Below are 17,508 nucleotides of genomic sequence, written 5' to 3'. Positions count from 1 at the left end.
TCACACTAGGAAAAGAGAAAATGTATAAGAATCAGAGAAAGTTCCAATAAAGACTAAGATTTAACTATGTAGGGGCATGAAGGTATAAGAAATTGGAAATAGGATATGTTCAACAGTTGTGATGCTTATCTGGATAATATAAACTTTATTTTGATCTATATCACATATAATACAATTGTTTGACTACTGTGATTTTCATATTAAAAAAATGACCTAATGGCAGAGGTCACTGTCATAATAAAAACGAAGTGCTTTTGGAAATATGCTAAATAAATATATCAACTAAAAAGTATCCATTATAATTTAATTTGATTCACAAGATAATTTCCTGGTTATTTTATGTATAGAAATGAATAAATATCATCTAAGATTATGTTTTGACAAGAAACTTTTAAAGGACACCTTATATTATGTGATCACCAATAACAAGATTCTTATATATTCTCCATGATTATTTTAATCTTTCTATTATTTAAGAGCTTCATGCTGTTTCCTCCCAACATCAAGTCATTAACTTCTCTTTCATAACTGCATCATACAGCGAAGAGGGATGCAGGCGGAAGTGGCTGAATAAGAGTCAGCCGGGAGAAACAAATAATATATCTTTTCACTTCATTGAAGTTTTCTAACTCTAGAATTGATTTCACATTTTAAAGTTCACCCAAAATCAAGCAGAACCAAAACAATTTACAAATATAGACACTTGAATATTTGAAAACAAGATCTATTTGCTTTTTACATGTAGGAATTCATACAGTTATTTCAGTATATCAACAGAGCTCATATATGATACCTGACAAATGCTCTCACTTTTACATAAAACTATTTTATTTTGCCTAAAAACACGTTAGATTATTATGCTTTGCACTGAAGGTAAGTTAGCAGAAATAAAGAGAAATCGTTGTATTATAAAGAGATAAGTGTAGTATTTATGCAGTAACTTGTAGTACTGACCTAGCTCTGTAGCATCATTCACCATTGCAGTATCTGGAAGAATGGTCAGTAGTACCCTTAATGAAAGATCAGTCTGCTTCTACAGGATTTTTTTATTTTCAGTTTTTTAAATATCCTCATGTATTTACCAAGACATAGTCAGCTGAATGCTTCAATCTCAAATTTAATTTAAAGTCCTGTCTTTTCCCTTGGTATAGGTTAGACCTGGTTGTCCAGTGGGTTGGGGGCAGGCGGTTGCTATATCACCATCCTCCTGCCTTTTCTGAGCTTACTTTGCTGAAGCTGTGGTTGGGAAAGAAGAGAAAGATATTTTCTCAGATGAATACCATGGGTGAGCATCTTCTTGTTCTCTCCTAGTGTGGCCATAATTGCTCTTGATCTTGGCATCTCCTCCCCAGTGTATAGCTCTCATTTAGGCCAAGAAAATTTAATTCTCAATCACTTTGAGCAGGATCCACTTAACACAAGGAAAATTATATTCTCCTTGTCATGTGAAATGGGGTTATTTCCTCTCAGCTCTTTCACTGCCTCATCTCCATGTCCCAGCAGCACCAGATACTCTACTAGTTGAGTGGCTTACTAGAATTTATCCAAAGATATTTATATGTACTTGATTTAGTTAAAGAGATTGTCAGCCAAACACTCTTGGAAGAAGAAAGAGAGAACTCATGGCTTCTACTCAAAAATTCTGTGTTTCTCCAAAATGCTGCCTCACCCACTCTCTTCTCCACACCTCCTTTTTGTTGAGGGTATGGGGAAGGAGTACTGAAATGGCACATTTGATCAAGCCCTTTCTAGTCATGGCTGGACTCTAAGCTGTCAGCGCTTTGAACTTGGATTGTGGAACTACATAACATGCTGCCAATTCTCAATTAAAACAGGTGCTGGGTATTATAGTAATACTACTATCCAGGTCAACTGACCACAATGGTAAAGTTAATAATCCAACTGGACTATAACATCTTTGAGAGCAGTGATCCCATTATAATAACCTTCATACTTACAGCTCTGTGTGCAATCTGGACAAACCATATATTGAAAAATGGTTAACAGAAGATAGTGGTTTTGAAATCATTTGTAGAGCCATATTTGACTAGTGAATTTTTGTTCATTGTTATCATGTTTTTTGTACTGTGAGCATTTTTTAAAACTATAGGGACATACAACTCTAGACAGCTTTAAACTTCAAAAAAATTATTATCAAATTATGAGAAGTTCCATAAGGAAAATATCATAAGTAGAATGGAGTATTTTGGAAGGAAATCACCAAGACAAACAAACCACAATCATACCATATTCACTGGTTTGCTTTATTTAATCTGACTGCTATGGAAAAATAAGCATGTATAACTATCCATTTGTTGGGTAACAACTGTTAAACACACACACACACAAACACACACATATACACTGTATCTAATATGAGATAAGAATAGTTATAATCTGGCACAAATATAAACTTTTATTTTAGGATATGTTTTGTATCTCTCAATTGTTAAATATACAATTATAGGCTTATTTGGTTGCATGCCACAATGCCTACCTCATTATTAAAATCAAACAAAAAAAAATACTTATGCCACCCAAAATAAAAGGGAGAATAAAAGTAAGATATGAAAAGACAGGGAGTATAATTAGCTGTTTCATTCATTTAGAGTTGTTTAGATGGCTTTGTAAGAATGGAATGAACTTAATAATTTCAATAGATGTAAAAAGCATTTGACAAAAATCCAACAATCTTTCATGATAAAACACTCAACAATCTAGGTACGATAAATAACTTTCTCAAATTGATAATGGGCTTCTATGAAAAGCCCACAGCTACCATCATACTTAATAACAAATAACTTGAAAGTTTTTTCCCTAAGATCAGGAAAAAGACAAGAATGTTTAGTCTTCCCACTTTTATTCAACATTGTACTGGAGGTTTTTAAATAAGACAGGCAAGAAAATGAAACAAAAGTCATTTGGACTGGAAAAGAAGACTAAACCCATCTCCATCTGAAGATGACATACTCTTTCTTATAGAAAATATTAAGAAATTCATTAAGATATTATTAGACCTAATAAATAAATTCTGTAAAGTGGTATTGTTCAAGATCAATACACAGAAAAAATCAATTGTTTTTCTAGCAGCAATGAACAACTGAAAAATAAAATTAACAAAATACATTTCTAATAGCATCAAAAGGAATAAAGTACTTAGGAGCAAATTTAGCAAAAGAAGTAAAAATTTTAAATACTGGAAACTAAAAAAATATATTTGAAAGAAATTAAAGAAGATCTGAATAAATGGAAAGTTTTCCCATGATCATGGATTGAAGACTTACATTGTTAATATGGAAATACTTCCCAAATTTATCTACAGATTCAAGGCAACACCTAACAAAATACAAGGTAGATTTTATGCAGAAATTGGCAAGTTGATCCTAAACTTCATATGGAAATGCAAGGACTCAGAAGAGTCAAAACAATTTTGAAAAAGATCAAAATTGAGACCACACTTTCTGATTTCAAAACTTACAACAAAGCTAAAATTACCAAGACCGTATGGTATTGGCATGTGGATTATCAAATAGAGCAATGTAATAGAATTGAAAATCTCCAAATATGCCCTTACATTTATTGTCAATTGGTTTGGACAAGGATGTTCAGATCATTCAATGGGGGAAAGAACAGTCTTTTCAGCAAATGGTGCTGGAACAACTAGATATCTACATGGAAAAGAATGAAGTAGAAACCATATCTCACATCATGCACAAAAAAACCCTCAAAATGTATCAAAGACATACACGTAAGTACTAAAACTATATAACTCTCAGAAGAAAACAGTGTAATAAATCCTTGTAACTTTGGGTTACGTAAAGCCTTTTTACATATGACATCAAAGACATAAGCAATAAAAGAATAGATAAATTGGACTTCTTCAAAAATAAATACATTTGTGTTTCATAAGACATCATGAAGAAAGTGAAAAAGAAATGCACAGAATGTGAAAATTTTTTACACGTCATATATGTGTTAAGGGATTTGTAATTAGAATATATAAGGGACTTATAACTCAATAGTAAAAAGACAAACAATGCAATTAAAAAGCATTATTTGTGGGCAATATAAAATGATGTGGTCACTTTGGAGAAGAGTCTAACAGTTCTTCAAAATGTTAACAGTGTTCCCATGACCTAGCAGGTATTTACCTTAAAGATATGAAAACATGTTCACACAAAAACTTGTAACAAATGTTTGCAAGAGCATTTTCCATAACTGCCCAAAGGAGGAAATAAGCTAAATGCCATCAACTGATGAATGAATAAAAATGTGGTATATCCATACAAGGGAATATTACTTGGCAATAAAAAGAAATGGAGTACTGATACATGCTATAACATGGATAAACCTTGAAAACATAATGCTAAATGAAAGAAGTTAATCACAAACCACCACATACTGTATGGTGCTATGTATATGAAATGTCCAAAATAGACAAATCTATATATACAAAAAGTAGATTAGTGTTTGCCTGGGTGGAGTGGGAGTGAGGGACCATGGAGTGGGGCATCCTGGAGTGGTGGCAGAAATGGGAGTGAAGAGGTTTTTTTTCGGGGTTATAATAATGTTCTGAAATGAGATTGTGATGAGAGTTGCAAAACTCAATGAATATACTAAAAACGTTATACCATACACTTAAATTAGGTGAATTGTATGGTATGTATATTATTCTCAATAAAATGTTAAAAAATTAAAGGGATGGAATAACAATAATAAAAAAGAAATTGCCAGAATTTCCAACAAAGGCATTGAGAATGCATCAATCAATCAATGCTTGGGGGTGAGAACAAATTAGCAGGCATCCTCCCACTACATAAATTGCCTCACTAAATTTACTATTATTAACCACATTGCAAAAATTCAATCAAACCATAGTTATCATGATTCAGAACAGAAAGTATTTTAAAAGATGGTAGGGCTGGGTTTCCAGTTACACGTGTAATAAACTTGGAAGTCACAATTCTTTCCAAAGAACACATAAAAAGCTGAATAGACTCAACAATCAACCACTCTTCTTTTCACAAGAGAGGAGAGGACAAGGGTGAACTGATGCCCATAACATTGGAGAGAAAGAAGTGCAAATACAAAGAATCATGGCTTACCAGAGCAGAGACTCACAAGCAGAAACTTCCATGGGAGCCAGGACAGGGGTAGGAAAATCTCAATTGTAATTGACCAAGTGCTGGAGACTTTGTGTGGACAACTTTGAGAGTTAAAAGCTCCAGAAGGACCAGTCGTAAGGGGGTCCCCACAATACAATGAGATTTACCTCCAGGAGTTCAACCAGGTTCCCACAGTAAGTCTGAGAGAAAAATCCTCTCTTGCTTCTGGTAGGCGGAGGGGAAAAGGAACCTTTTTGAAACACCTGGAGTATTCTGTTCTTCTTAACAAGGCCTGCCCCCAGGGAAAAATAGTTAACCAGAGCCTCAGCTGCTGGATTATTATCAGAGCCTAATTTACCTGGGGGAAAGTAAATATCCAACTCCAGCAGGCTCTAGCCTTCTAAGTGGGAGAAGGAAAATACCAAAATCTAGTCCCTTCTATTCTTCTGTGTGGAAGAACGGAAATACTCAAATTCAGCCTACTCTAGCCACTCTGTTCTGTGTAAGTGGGGGGAGAAAAAAACTGAGAAATACTCGTGAAATTCACAATCCAGAGGTTTAAGTTCACTAAAAGACTAAGACTATTCATAGGACTATAGAATACTTCTTTTCCCTCCATACCTCACCACCACATTACTAAAGGCCCATTTACAGCAGTTCTTTTTACCAAGTACTATAATGTCTGGCTATCAAGAAAAAATTACAAGGCATATCAATAGGGAAAAAACACAATTTTAAGAGATAAAGCAAGCCTCAGGAAAAGACATGGCAGGGATGTTGGAATTATCAGGCCAGAAATTTAAAACAACTATGATTAATACGCCAAGAGCTCTAATGGATAAAGCAGACAGCATGCAAGCACGGATGGACAATGTAAGCAGAGAGAAGGGAATCCTAAGAAAGAACCAAAAAGAAATGCTAAAGATAAAAAAACATTGCAGTAGAAAAGAAGAATGCCTCTGATGGGTGCATTAGTAGATGAGACACAGCTGAGGAAAAAATCTCAGCAGTAGAGAATATATCAATACAATTCTAGCAAACTGAAAGCAAAGAGAACAAAGAAATAAAAAAAATAACAGACTATCCAAGGACTCTGGGACAACTACAAAAGGTATAACATATGCACAATAGGAATATTAGAAGTAGAGGGAAGAAAGAGAAATGAACAGAAGAAATATTTAAAACAATAATGACTGAGAATTTCCCCAATTAATGTCAGGCACCAAATAAGATCCAGGAAGCTCAGAGAACACCAAAATGACTAAAAACGAAAACCAGAAAACTACACTTATTCATATCATTTTTAAACTATGGAAAATCAAAGATAAAGGAAAATTTGCAAAGAAGCCAGAGTTAAAAACACCTTACGTACAGAAGAACAAAGATAATGCCAGCAAGAGGAGAGTGGAATGAAATATTTAAAGTATTGAGAGTTAAAAAAAAACCAACCTTGAATTCTGTAGCCTGTAAAATTATCCTCCAGAAGAGAGAGAGAGATAAAGACTTTCTCAGACTAACAAAAACTGAGAGAATTTGTTGCCAATAGAAGTTTCTTATAAGAAATGTTAAAAGAAATTCTTTAGAGAGAAGGAAAATAATATAAATCAAAAACTCAGATCTAGATATAGAAAGGAAGAGCAGCAAAGAAGGAACAAGTGAAGGTAAAATTACACTTATTTTCCTCTTAATTAATCTAACAAACAACAGTTTGCTCAAAATAATACCAAACATGCATTTAATTATATGTTTTCTCTCTCCATGCTTAATTCTACTCATATATAAATGAAATTATGATTGGATGACAACAATGATATAAGGGATGGGAGGGAGGAATTAGGATTATTTTGTTACTATAAGGTACTCACACTACCTGTGAAGTGGTTTGGTGTTATTTGAATTGGACATGGATTAAATGAAAATGGATGTGGCAAACTCAGGGGCAACCCCTAAAAATAGTAAAAAGGTATAACCAATATGCTGAGAAAATGCACAATTAAAAGAACAAAAGGCAGAAAAAAGAGTAGAAGACAAAATTAGGACCAAAGAAGAAGGGCAACAAATAGAAAACAGTAACAAATATGGCATATTTGTTATATAAATAATCTATATAGGTAATCACTTTGAATGTCAATGGTCTAAATCCACCCATTAAAAGACAGAGATTGTTGAAGTGGACCATAAATTATGACTCAACTATATGTTGTCTACAAGAAATCCATTTTAAATATAAAGACAGATATAGATTAAAAGTAAATGGATGGAGAAAATACACCTTGTTAACACTAGTCAAAAGTATGCAGGAGTAACTGGTAATTTCAGCTATAGTAGACTTCAAAACAAAATAAAGGGATAAAGAAGGATATTATATAATGATAAAGATGTCAATTCTCTATAAAGACATAATAATCCTCAATGTGTACACACCTAACAACATAATGTCATACTATGTGAGACAAAAACAAATAAAATTTTAAAGTAAAATAAATGAATCCACTATCATAGATGGAAAATTTCAACAACCCTCTATCAGAAATGGACAGATCCAATACACAGAAAATCAGTACACACATAGTTGAATTCAACAACAGTATCAATCAACTGCTTATAATGGACATCTATAGAATGCATCCAACAACAGAATACATATTCTTCTCTAGCTCACATGGAATATTCAGCAAGGTAGACCACATTCTAGGCCATAAAATACACCTTAACAAATCTGAGAAAATAGAAACCATATACAGTGTCTGCTCTCAGACCACAACGGCTTGAATTAGAAATTAACAGGAGAGGGATAACTAGAAAATCTCAAAATACACGGAGATTAAACAACGCACTTCTAAATAACACCTGGGGCAAAGAAAAACCTCAAGAAAAATTTAAAAATATTTTTAACTAAATGAAAATTTAAAAAAATTAAAAATTTGTGGGATGCAGTGTAAGCAGTGCTTAGAGGGAAACATCACATTAAAATTTTATTTTAGAAAGGAAGAAAGATCTAAAATCAATCAACTAAGTTTCCATTTTAGGAAACTAAAAAAAGGACAACAAATTAAATCCAAAGTAAGCAGAAGAAAATAAATAATAAGAAATAAAGTAGAAATCAATGAAATTAAAAACAGAAAATCAATAAAAAAAATCGGTTGAATGAAAAGATTGTCCTTTAAAAAGACCAATAAAATCAGTAAGCTTCTAGCCAGGCTAAATAAGAAAAAAAGAAAGAAGACACAAATTACTAACACTAGAAATGAAAGAAGAGACATCACTATAGATCCTGTGGACATTAAAAAGGTAATAAAGGAACACTATGAATAACTCTATGACCACAAATTTGATAACCTAGATGAAATGGAACAATTCCTTAAAAGACAAAATCCTTGAAAACACACACATGAAAAAATAGACAATCTGAATAGGCCTATATCTATTAAGGAAATTGAATTAATAATTAATAACCTTTCAAAATAGAAAGCATCAGGTCCAGATGCATTTACTGGTGATTTCTACCAAACATTTAAGAAACAAATTATATTAGTTCTCTACAATTCTTTTCATAGGATAGAAGCAGAGAGAAAACTTTTTAACTAATTCTATGATGCCACCATTACCCTAATACCAAAAACATTACAAGAAATGAAAAATGCAGGTCAATAATTCTCATAAACATTCATGAAAAAATCCTCAACAAAATAGCCAATCAAACACAACAATGTATAAAATAATTATATGCCACAACCCAGTGAGAATTATTCCAGGTATGCAAAGCTGGTTCAACTTTCAGAAGTCAATTAGTTAATCCATCACATCAACAAGCTAAAAAAGAAAAATTACACAATATATCAATAGATGGAGAAAACACTTGACAAAATCTGACACCCATTCATGGTTAAACCACTCAAACTAGAAATAGTGGGAAACTTCCTCAACTTGATAAAGAATATCTACAAGAATCCTCCAGCTAGTACATAATTGGTAGTGGGAAACTCCAAGCTTTCCTACTAAGATCAGGTACAAGGCAGGGATGTCCTCTTTCATCACTCTTTTTCAATGTCAAACTGGAAGTTCTAGCTAATTCAGTAAGACAAGAAAAGGAAATACAAGATATAAATATTGGGAAAGAAGAAATAAAACTTTGTTTTCAGATGATATAATCATTTATGTTGAAAATCTGAAAAAATGGACACAAAAAATACCTGCAACTAATAAGTGAGTATAGCAAGTTTGCAGGATACAAGGTTAACGTGCAAAAGTCAATTGCTTTCACACATACCAACAGTGAACAAATGGAATTTGAAATAAAAAACACAATACCACTTACATCAGCATCCAAAATAATTAAAATACTTAATTAAATTAATACTTAAATTAAAATCTAACAAAATATATACAAGATCTATATCAGGAAAACTACAAAACTGATGAATGAAATCAAAGAAGAACTAAATAAATAGAGAGAGATTCTAAGTTTATGGACAGGAAAATTCAATATTGTCAAGATGTCAGTTCTTCCCAACCTGATCCATAGATCACTACAATCTCATTAAAAATCATGGAAAGTTATTTTGTGGATATCAACAAATTGATTCTGAAGTTTATATGGAAAGGAAAAAAACCCAGAATAATCAACACAATACTGAAGAAGAAAGTCATAGGACTAACACTCTCTGAGTTCAAGACTTACTGTGAAGCTACACTAATCAAGACAGTGTGGTATTGGTGAAAGAACAGACAAAAAGATCATTGGAACAGAATAGAGAGCCCAGAAAGATCCAAATAAATTTAGTTAACTGACCTTTGACAAAGGAACAAAGGCAATACAATGGAGCAAAAATAGTCTTTTTGACAAATGGTGCTAGAACAATGGGATATCCTGTTGCAAAAAGATGAATCTAAATACAGACCCTACACCCTTCAGAAATGTTAACTCAATATGGATAAGAGACCTAAATGTAAAATGCAAAACTATAGAAGTCCCAGAAGATAACATAGAAGAAAACCTAGATCACCTTGCGTATGGCAATGACATTATAGGTACAACACGAAAGGCAAAATCCATGAAAGAAACAATTGATAAGCTCACCTTCATTGAAACTAAAAACTTCTCCTCTTCAAAAGACAGTGTCAAGAGAATAAGAAATAAAGCCACAGACTGAGAGAAAATATTTCCAAAGACACGTCTAATAAAAGTCTGTTATCCAAAATATGCAAAGAACTCTTAAAACACAACAATAAAAAAAACAAACAACCTGACTGAAAAATATGCAAAAGTCTTGGGCAGACACCTCAGCAAAGAAGATATACAAATATACAAAGAAGATAAGCATACTAAGAGATGTTTCACAGCAACTGTCATCAAGGAAATGGAAATTAAAACAGCAATAAGATACCAGTTCACACCTATTAGAATGGCTCAAATCTGGAACACAATATCACCAACTGCTAGTGAGGATGTGGAGCAACAGGAACTCTCATTCATTGCTGGTCAGAATGCAAAACAGTACAGCCACTTTGGAAGAGAGTTGGTAGTTTCTTACAAAAGTAAACGTACTCACACTATGATCCTGCAATTGCACTTTTTTTTTTGTGGGTTTTCATTTCATTTTATCTTTTCCAGCTTTATTGAGATACTACTGACATATAACCTACATAAGCTTAAGGTGTACAATGTGATGATTTGATACATATATATCGCAAAATGTTTATAGTACTAGAATTGTTTTAATTAGTAGAATTATTTGGATGATTCTTTAAAAATTATGTGGTCAAAATGCATGAAGTTCCTTAAAAAGTCCACATTTTTTGACAGAGAAATTCTATCCTAAAGAAATGAGAATAGGAGATAAACATGTATGTAAAAAGATGTTTACCAAACAAGCACTATTTGCAATTGCAAAATACAGAAAACAACTTAATTATCCACCAGGAGGATGATTACATAAATGATGGTATTAGAAAAACAATATAGTCTAAAGGTTAAAAATGGGCTATACGGGGACAGCCAGGTCTCCATTTTGAGATCTGCAGAAAATTAATTTTCTCATCTAATGTATTAATTAGCTATTGCTAAACAACAAACTGCCCCAAAACTCAGTGGCTTAGAACAGCAATCACTAATTATCCCAGCTTCCACATGTGCAGGTTGGCTGGGGTTGGCTGGATGCCTCTGCTTCTCACTGCAGGTCTGTGCGTCCACTGGGTGCCCTGCCACTGCACTGCTCTGCTCCACATGTTTCTCATCCTTCTCTCTTAACCTGGGGGGCTCTGGGGGCATCTTGGTAAGAGGAGGGATCTCTCCAGAAACTAAGACATTGGTGGGGGCCATTATTCTGACCTGGCCCAGGCGTGCTGACACAGACCCTGGTGGGCACCCAATTACACTTCTTGATATTGACCCAAAGGATTTGAAAACTTATGTCCACGCAAAAACCTGCACATGGGTATTTATAGCAGCTTTATTCATATTTGCCAAAACTTGGAAGCAACCAAGATATCCTTCAGTAGGTGAATGAATAAATAAGCTGTGGTACATCTAGACAAGGGAATATTATTTAGCACTAAAAAGGAATGAACTACCAATCCATGAGAAGATATGGAAGAAACTCAAATGCATATAACTACGTGAAAGAAGACAATCTGGAAAGTCTACATACTGTATGATTCCAACTATGTAGCATTCTGGAAAAGGTAAAACTATTGAGACAATAGCATGATCAGTGGTTGCCAGGGGCTGGTAGGAGGGAGGGATGAACAGGTAGAGCACAAGACATTTTAGGGCAGTGAAACTAGTCTGTATGATATTGTAACAGTGGATACACGTCAATTTACATTTGTCTAAACCCACAGAATGTACAACACCAGGAGTGAACTCTAATGTAAACTACGGACTTTGAGTGATTGTGATTTGTAATTGTGGATTTAGTGGTTGTAACAAATGTATCACTCTGATGGGGGTGTTGTTAATGGGGAAGGCTATGCATGTGTCGGGGCAGAGGGTGTATGGAAAATTCTGTACCTTCTCCTCAATTTTGCTGTGAACCTTAATCTGCTCTAAAAAAAATAAAGTGTTAATTTTAAAAAAAAGGAAATAAAAGGAAACTGAGTGCTGAATGTACCTTTTCCTTTAAAGCCACAAAATCTGAGGAAGAATGATTGAAGGGCCGATATCTGCTTGCTCAACTTCTGGCAGGGGATCTTGGGACATACATATGATTTGAGTAAAGTAGACCTGGGTTGATATACAAAACTTTACAGGATTGCTAGGTATCTGGCTCGATGTCCATGCTAGAATAGCACTGTGAAATTCTCAAAATTGAAACTCTTGAGAGTGTAGATTGTGGAGAGTATGAAGATGCTGTAGTGAAAGAAACTAAAATGAGGACTAATTTATGAATTAGAATGTGGAACTAGAGAGAATATTCTGTGGTCTCTTGCATTCACCTGAATGTATAATTAGAAAAAATATTATATATGAATTGGGCACTTTGGCCTTACTCTTTTTACAGGGAATGTTAACTAGCTCCACTCTTCTCTAGTTTTAATTACCTACCATAGATAGGAACATTTTAAATTGCTCAAAACTTCCTAAGCAGTCCATTTTAAGCAATATTTAAGAAACATATAATTGGTGTAGGACTAATGTAAGATAATTTTTCTGATTATGGCAACATGTGTACTAGAAGCTTTGGTTGTAAAAACTACCTTTGTGGTACACTTGTCTGGGTAGTTTATAAGGAATATGGTTCATGTGTGTTAATAGCAGACTATCAAGGATTAAACAAACTACATCCTCCAATTACTTCACCTGTACCTGATATGGGAAAGACTGTATAAGAAGTAAACAGGCCAAGGGGAACTTGTATGCCACTATAGTTCTACTTAAGGTCTTCTTTTGAATAGTAATTTTGGAGTCCAATCAGAACAATTTTCATTGTGGTGGATTGATTTCTGCTATGTCTTTAGTATAATACCACAGGATATTTGAATTTGCTGCCTTGTTGCCATAATCTAGTAAGGAAGGATTTGTGCTTGACAATCATTAAGCATAGTGGGTTAGAGAAGTACATTGATGATATCATGGTAACTGACTCCCAGAGAAAGAAGCACAGACTTAGTGAGGCCTGTAGACGTCCATATGACAAATAGAAATTCTCTGATAAGTTCAGCTTAAATTCAAGGCTTATCTCAGTCTGTGAAATTCCTGGAGCAACTATGACATTCTTCAAACTCTGAGAAATAACTTCTCTCTCACTGACCCTGTCACTAAGCAAAAATCTCAGGTCCTAGGCTGTTCAGAATTCACATTCTGGGTTTTTTTTTTTTTTTTTTTTGGATGAGGAAGATTCACCCTGGGCTAACCTCTGTGCCAATCTTCTTCTACTTTGTATGTGGGATGTCTCCACAGCACGGCTGATGAGTGGAGTATGTCCACCCAGGATTGAACTCACAAAGTTGGGCTGCCGAAGCGGAGTGCATGTACCTTTAACCACTTGGCCACAGGGAATTTTATTGATTTCTATTCCCAAGGGGTGGAAGGATGCCTAAATGTGAGTGGCAGCTGAGATGAAATAAGCATTTAAAGTTTTAAAAAGATGGTGGCTCAGGCAGTCCCACCAGGTTCTTGTGAACTGATTCTTGGTATATTAGTAGCATACGCTAAGCGAATATACACAGACTGGAGTCTGACATAGAACTCAAATAAGGCTATCAGCAGAGAGCTCTTGGAGTTTGCAGTCAAAAGCTCCCTAAAGTAGCTCTTCAGTACGGGCTCAAGTGAAAGACAATTGATATCTTCTTCCTGGGGGGATGTTAATACTTCTGTGACCCTGACAGGCGTTAGACAACTGTGAGGTCAGAAATACTGATCCTGTCTGGGTGATGTCAGAGAGACATTCGCACGGAGGGAGAATTCAGTCCAGCAAAATCCACTCCTAAAGTCGAAGTAGTACTTTCAAGAGCACATTCCTAAGGGAAGCTGAGGAGGAGTGCATTGCCTATGTGAGCAGGCTGTCCCATTGCTGGCAAAGACAATCGTGCAGCTCTCTAAAGACCCCCTTTCTGTCATTGCTCTGTGGTCTAAAAGCTATGCCTCGTTCTTTGATGAGAGATTCTGGATTGAGAGTACACTATTTGTAAGTCAGCAACCTGCCATGGAGAAGGTAAAACTGATGAATAAAGGAGAGGGCAAGTTAGCATGGAGAGTAGAGTAGAAGGGAAATTAGTGTCAAGCCCGTGGAGAAGGGTTTGGATATTCAGGAATCTTAGGCCATAGCTAATGGCCTTGCTGTAAGGTCAGGCAAATGAGCCTGAGCTTACAGACAATAAAACAAAATATTTGATGCACTGAGTTATAGAAATTTCTATGGGAATTTGGAGTATTAAGAGGAGTCATACTCACATTAAAGCCAAGTTTCCAATTCAGAAAGGGTCTGGAATGCTGAAGCAGAAGCCTTGGATCCCTAGACTCAGGTATGGAATCCATGGGCATGAGTGCTCGGCCACGCACAAGTGGATTGAGAGACAATACATCCTCCCTCGCATCTACTGTAACCACCAATGTCATAAAAAACTTCTCTTAATATCAATAGGAAAAGGAATGACTAGAAAATTACTGTAGATAAAATTCTCTGAGGACATCAACCACTGCAGAGCTGACAAATGGCTTATATTTGAGCTCTACCAGCAGCCCCAGGGGCCTGGCTACTATCGGGTATAACAAGGGTAAAGATTTATTCTATCCCAGGTTTTACTTAGCCTGTAATAGAAGCAAACTTAAGTAATACAACTAAAAGATTAAAAAAGTGATTTCTCTATAAATTTGAACTCTCTGGATATATTTCTTCTGATTAAATTTCCCACTTTCGTGCTGCAGATTTATGAAAATTGGCAAGAAAACATCCATTCTGTGGACAGACTACATTTCGTATTACCATCAGGGCAGTGTCCTCAGTGAAATTGAGAAAGGGCAAATGGAACACCTGTCATGCAAAGAGGTGATGGATCAGATTTGAAAGTGTGGTTTTCACACTGTCCCCCTAGATTGACTATAAAAGGATTAAAGATGGGAATTCCATTGGAAATTGTTCTGGGATTAGGAGGTGGACATGAGGTGATGGGAAAAGGATGCAATTATACATCTTTGTAATTTTGACCCATCACCAAATTTTTGTTTCATATTTTTTCTTATGATGGTATAAGGCTCAGGTTTAAAGTTATATGTGTCCAAAGAAGGAAATATAAATGAGCAAAACACAATAGCCATATCATTATATTTAATAGCACATATTCCTAATGGCACTATAGGGTGGGTGTTAACTTCATCCCATACAACCAAATTAGGAATAACTATGACAATACACCAGCTGTTCAAGTATATGTGCACACATACACACATTGACTCACACAAATTCAAAATGACCATTAGCAATACATATTTAGAATTAAAAAAAATGTCAAGGGACACAGACTTTGCAGACAGTCCTAGATTCAAATCCATCTTTATTTCTCACCCCATTTATGACTCAGTAAGCCTCAGTTTATTTGCAACCTCTCTCCATCTTACAGGACTGAAACAAAGTGGGTATGGATTGGCCAACGTTACCAACTCACTGAGCAATATTAGGGGATGGGCCCTGGGCTCTGGGTTTGAGTCTTCAGAGGGTGACAGTTCCCCTTCACATGTCTGTTCCTATGGGACCAGGAGATTGCATGGTTTAGGGTGGTTGGTGCTGTCATTACTCTCACGTGGTTCTCTCTTGTCTAAGTGATAGGCTGGCCCCACTCAGACCAGTGGGAAACGATGTGACTCTTTTGCCCTGTAGGCACCCATGCCCCAGTAGTCTCTCTCTACTTCCTTCCCACCCACCTGCCCAGCCCTAACTCTATCCCGCTACTGAGGTGAGGCCCAACTTGTGTCAGAAGGGACAGGACCTACAGGCTGTAGAACTTGAAGTTCCTGTCCATGCCTGTTGGAGCCATTAACTTGGCATGGTGCCCAAAGGTCACTCCTGTGGTCAGGTCACTATGCTTTGTAAAGTGAAGAATCTCTGTCCACTGTTTGCAGAAGCACATCTGAATATCTGTGTTCCTGAGGACCAGTTAGGTACCATTCTCATCAAAATTCAGTGACTTCACTTTAAAGTTGTTATCCAGCTGCAATGTCTTAATGTTCTTGAGTTTGCATGGATCCCAGAGTTTGACAGGAGCACTGTCAGCTGCTGTAGCCAGGACACACCTGTTCTTAGAGGAAGGAATGCTGGTGATGGGCCCAAAGCAGCAGGGAAGTTGGCCACTTGGTGTGCTCCTTCAAGTCCCAAATCTTGATCTGAGGTTCCATCAGCATGGAACATGCATAGGTCAGGGAGCAGCCAGTGGTCTCATCCATCACCTTGGTGAACACTCACCCTCTCTGAGAGTCACAGAAAGCCCAGTACTGGTGGTCGGAGGAGCTCAGGAGATAGTCTCCACTGGCATGGAGGCTGAGACCTGTGAGATCATTCTTTGGGGCCAAACAATCTGTACACAATAGGCATTTAGGACCAACCAAACCCTGATAGTGGCATCTGGAGAGGCAGAAGACAACAGGGAAGGCTGGAACACCACACAAGTGACTTCCTTGGTATGGCCTTTGAGATTGGCCAAGATTTGCTTAGAACTCTTGTCAAAGTCAGCAGAATTTTTATCTACCCCTTCAGTGAGGGTCTTGGTGTTAGAGAGGCAGAAGTCCAGGGCGAGAATTCTGGAATGCTGGTGCTGCACAACCCCATGTGGCATGTCATCTGACAGTATCTGCTGAGGTTTCCTGGCTTTGCCAACTTGTCATACATTGTTCGCCTTCTACTTTCACCCTGTGGTTAGACCAGTGGACTGGGGTGAAGCTTCTGGGTAGTCTAAGAGTCACTTCCACCATCTCACCCAAATCCACTGGCTTGCCATGGACCATAATGATTACTATGCAAGAGAAATTAACAACAATGTTAATTCATCTAGAGCACTTCCTTGAGTTTGATAATTACTCTCTCTATATTAGAGAAGATGATAATGATTTGTGCTACATTTTCATCACTGCATGCATAAAATATTATATGCAATGTATGTTTTCATTCACATGTGCAGACACACACACATCAAAACCAACACATATATAGGATAATTCTTCCACAGAACCAACAAAGAGATTGAGATTTGTCATTACATCACTATTTTGCAGATAAGGCAACTGAGGCTTAGTTTCCCCAAGGACATGAAGTCAGTGAGGACAGAGATGAAATTCAAAGAGATGTTTGCATGACACAATGAATGAATGTCTGTATTCAGTAATGTTTCCCCATTATTACAGCTGAAGAAAAATAAAATAAATTTATACACTTTTGTGCATTCCAGCCTTTTAAAAAGACTTCCAGTTAAA

At 35.9% G+C, this 17,508-nt stretch overlaps 1 pseudogene; it reads right to left on the bottom strand.

The window, feature by feature from the left end:
- Positions 1-16,031: 16,031 nt before the first annotated feature.
- LOC124244956 (pre-mRNA-processing factor 19-like) lies at positions 16,032-17,043 on the bottom strand (annotated as a pseudogene).
- Positions 17,044-17,508: the final 465 nt, after the last annotated feature.

Source organism: Equus quagga, chromosome 9 (assembly GCF_021613505.1).
Source record: "Equus quagga isolate Etosha38 chromosome 9, UCLA_HA_Equagga_1.0, whole genome shotgun sequence".
In the NCBI taxonomy this organism is placed as follows: domain Eukaryota; kingdom Metazoa; phylum Chordata; class Mammalia; order Perissodactyla; family Equidae; genus Equus; species Equus quagga.
The sequence above is the reverse complement of the archived record's forward strand: the minus strand, read 5'-3'. Positions and strand labels throughout refer to the sequence as shown.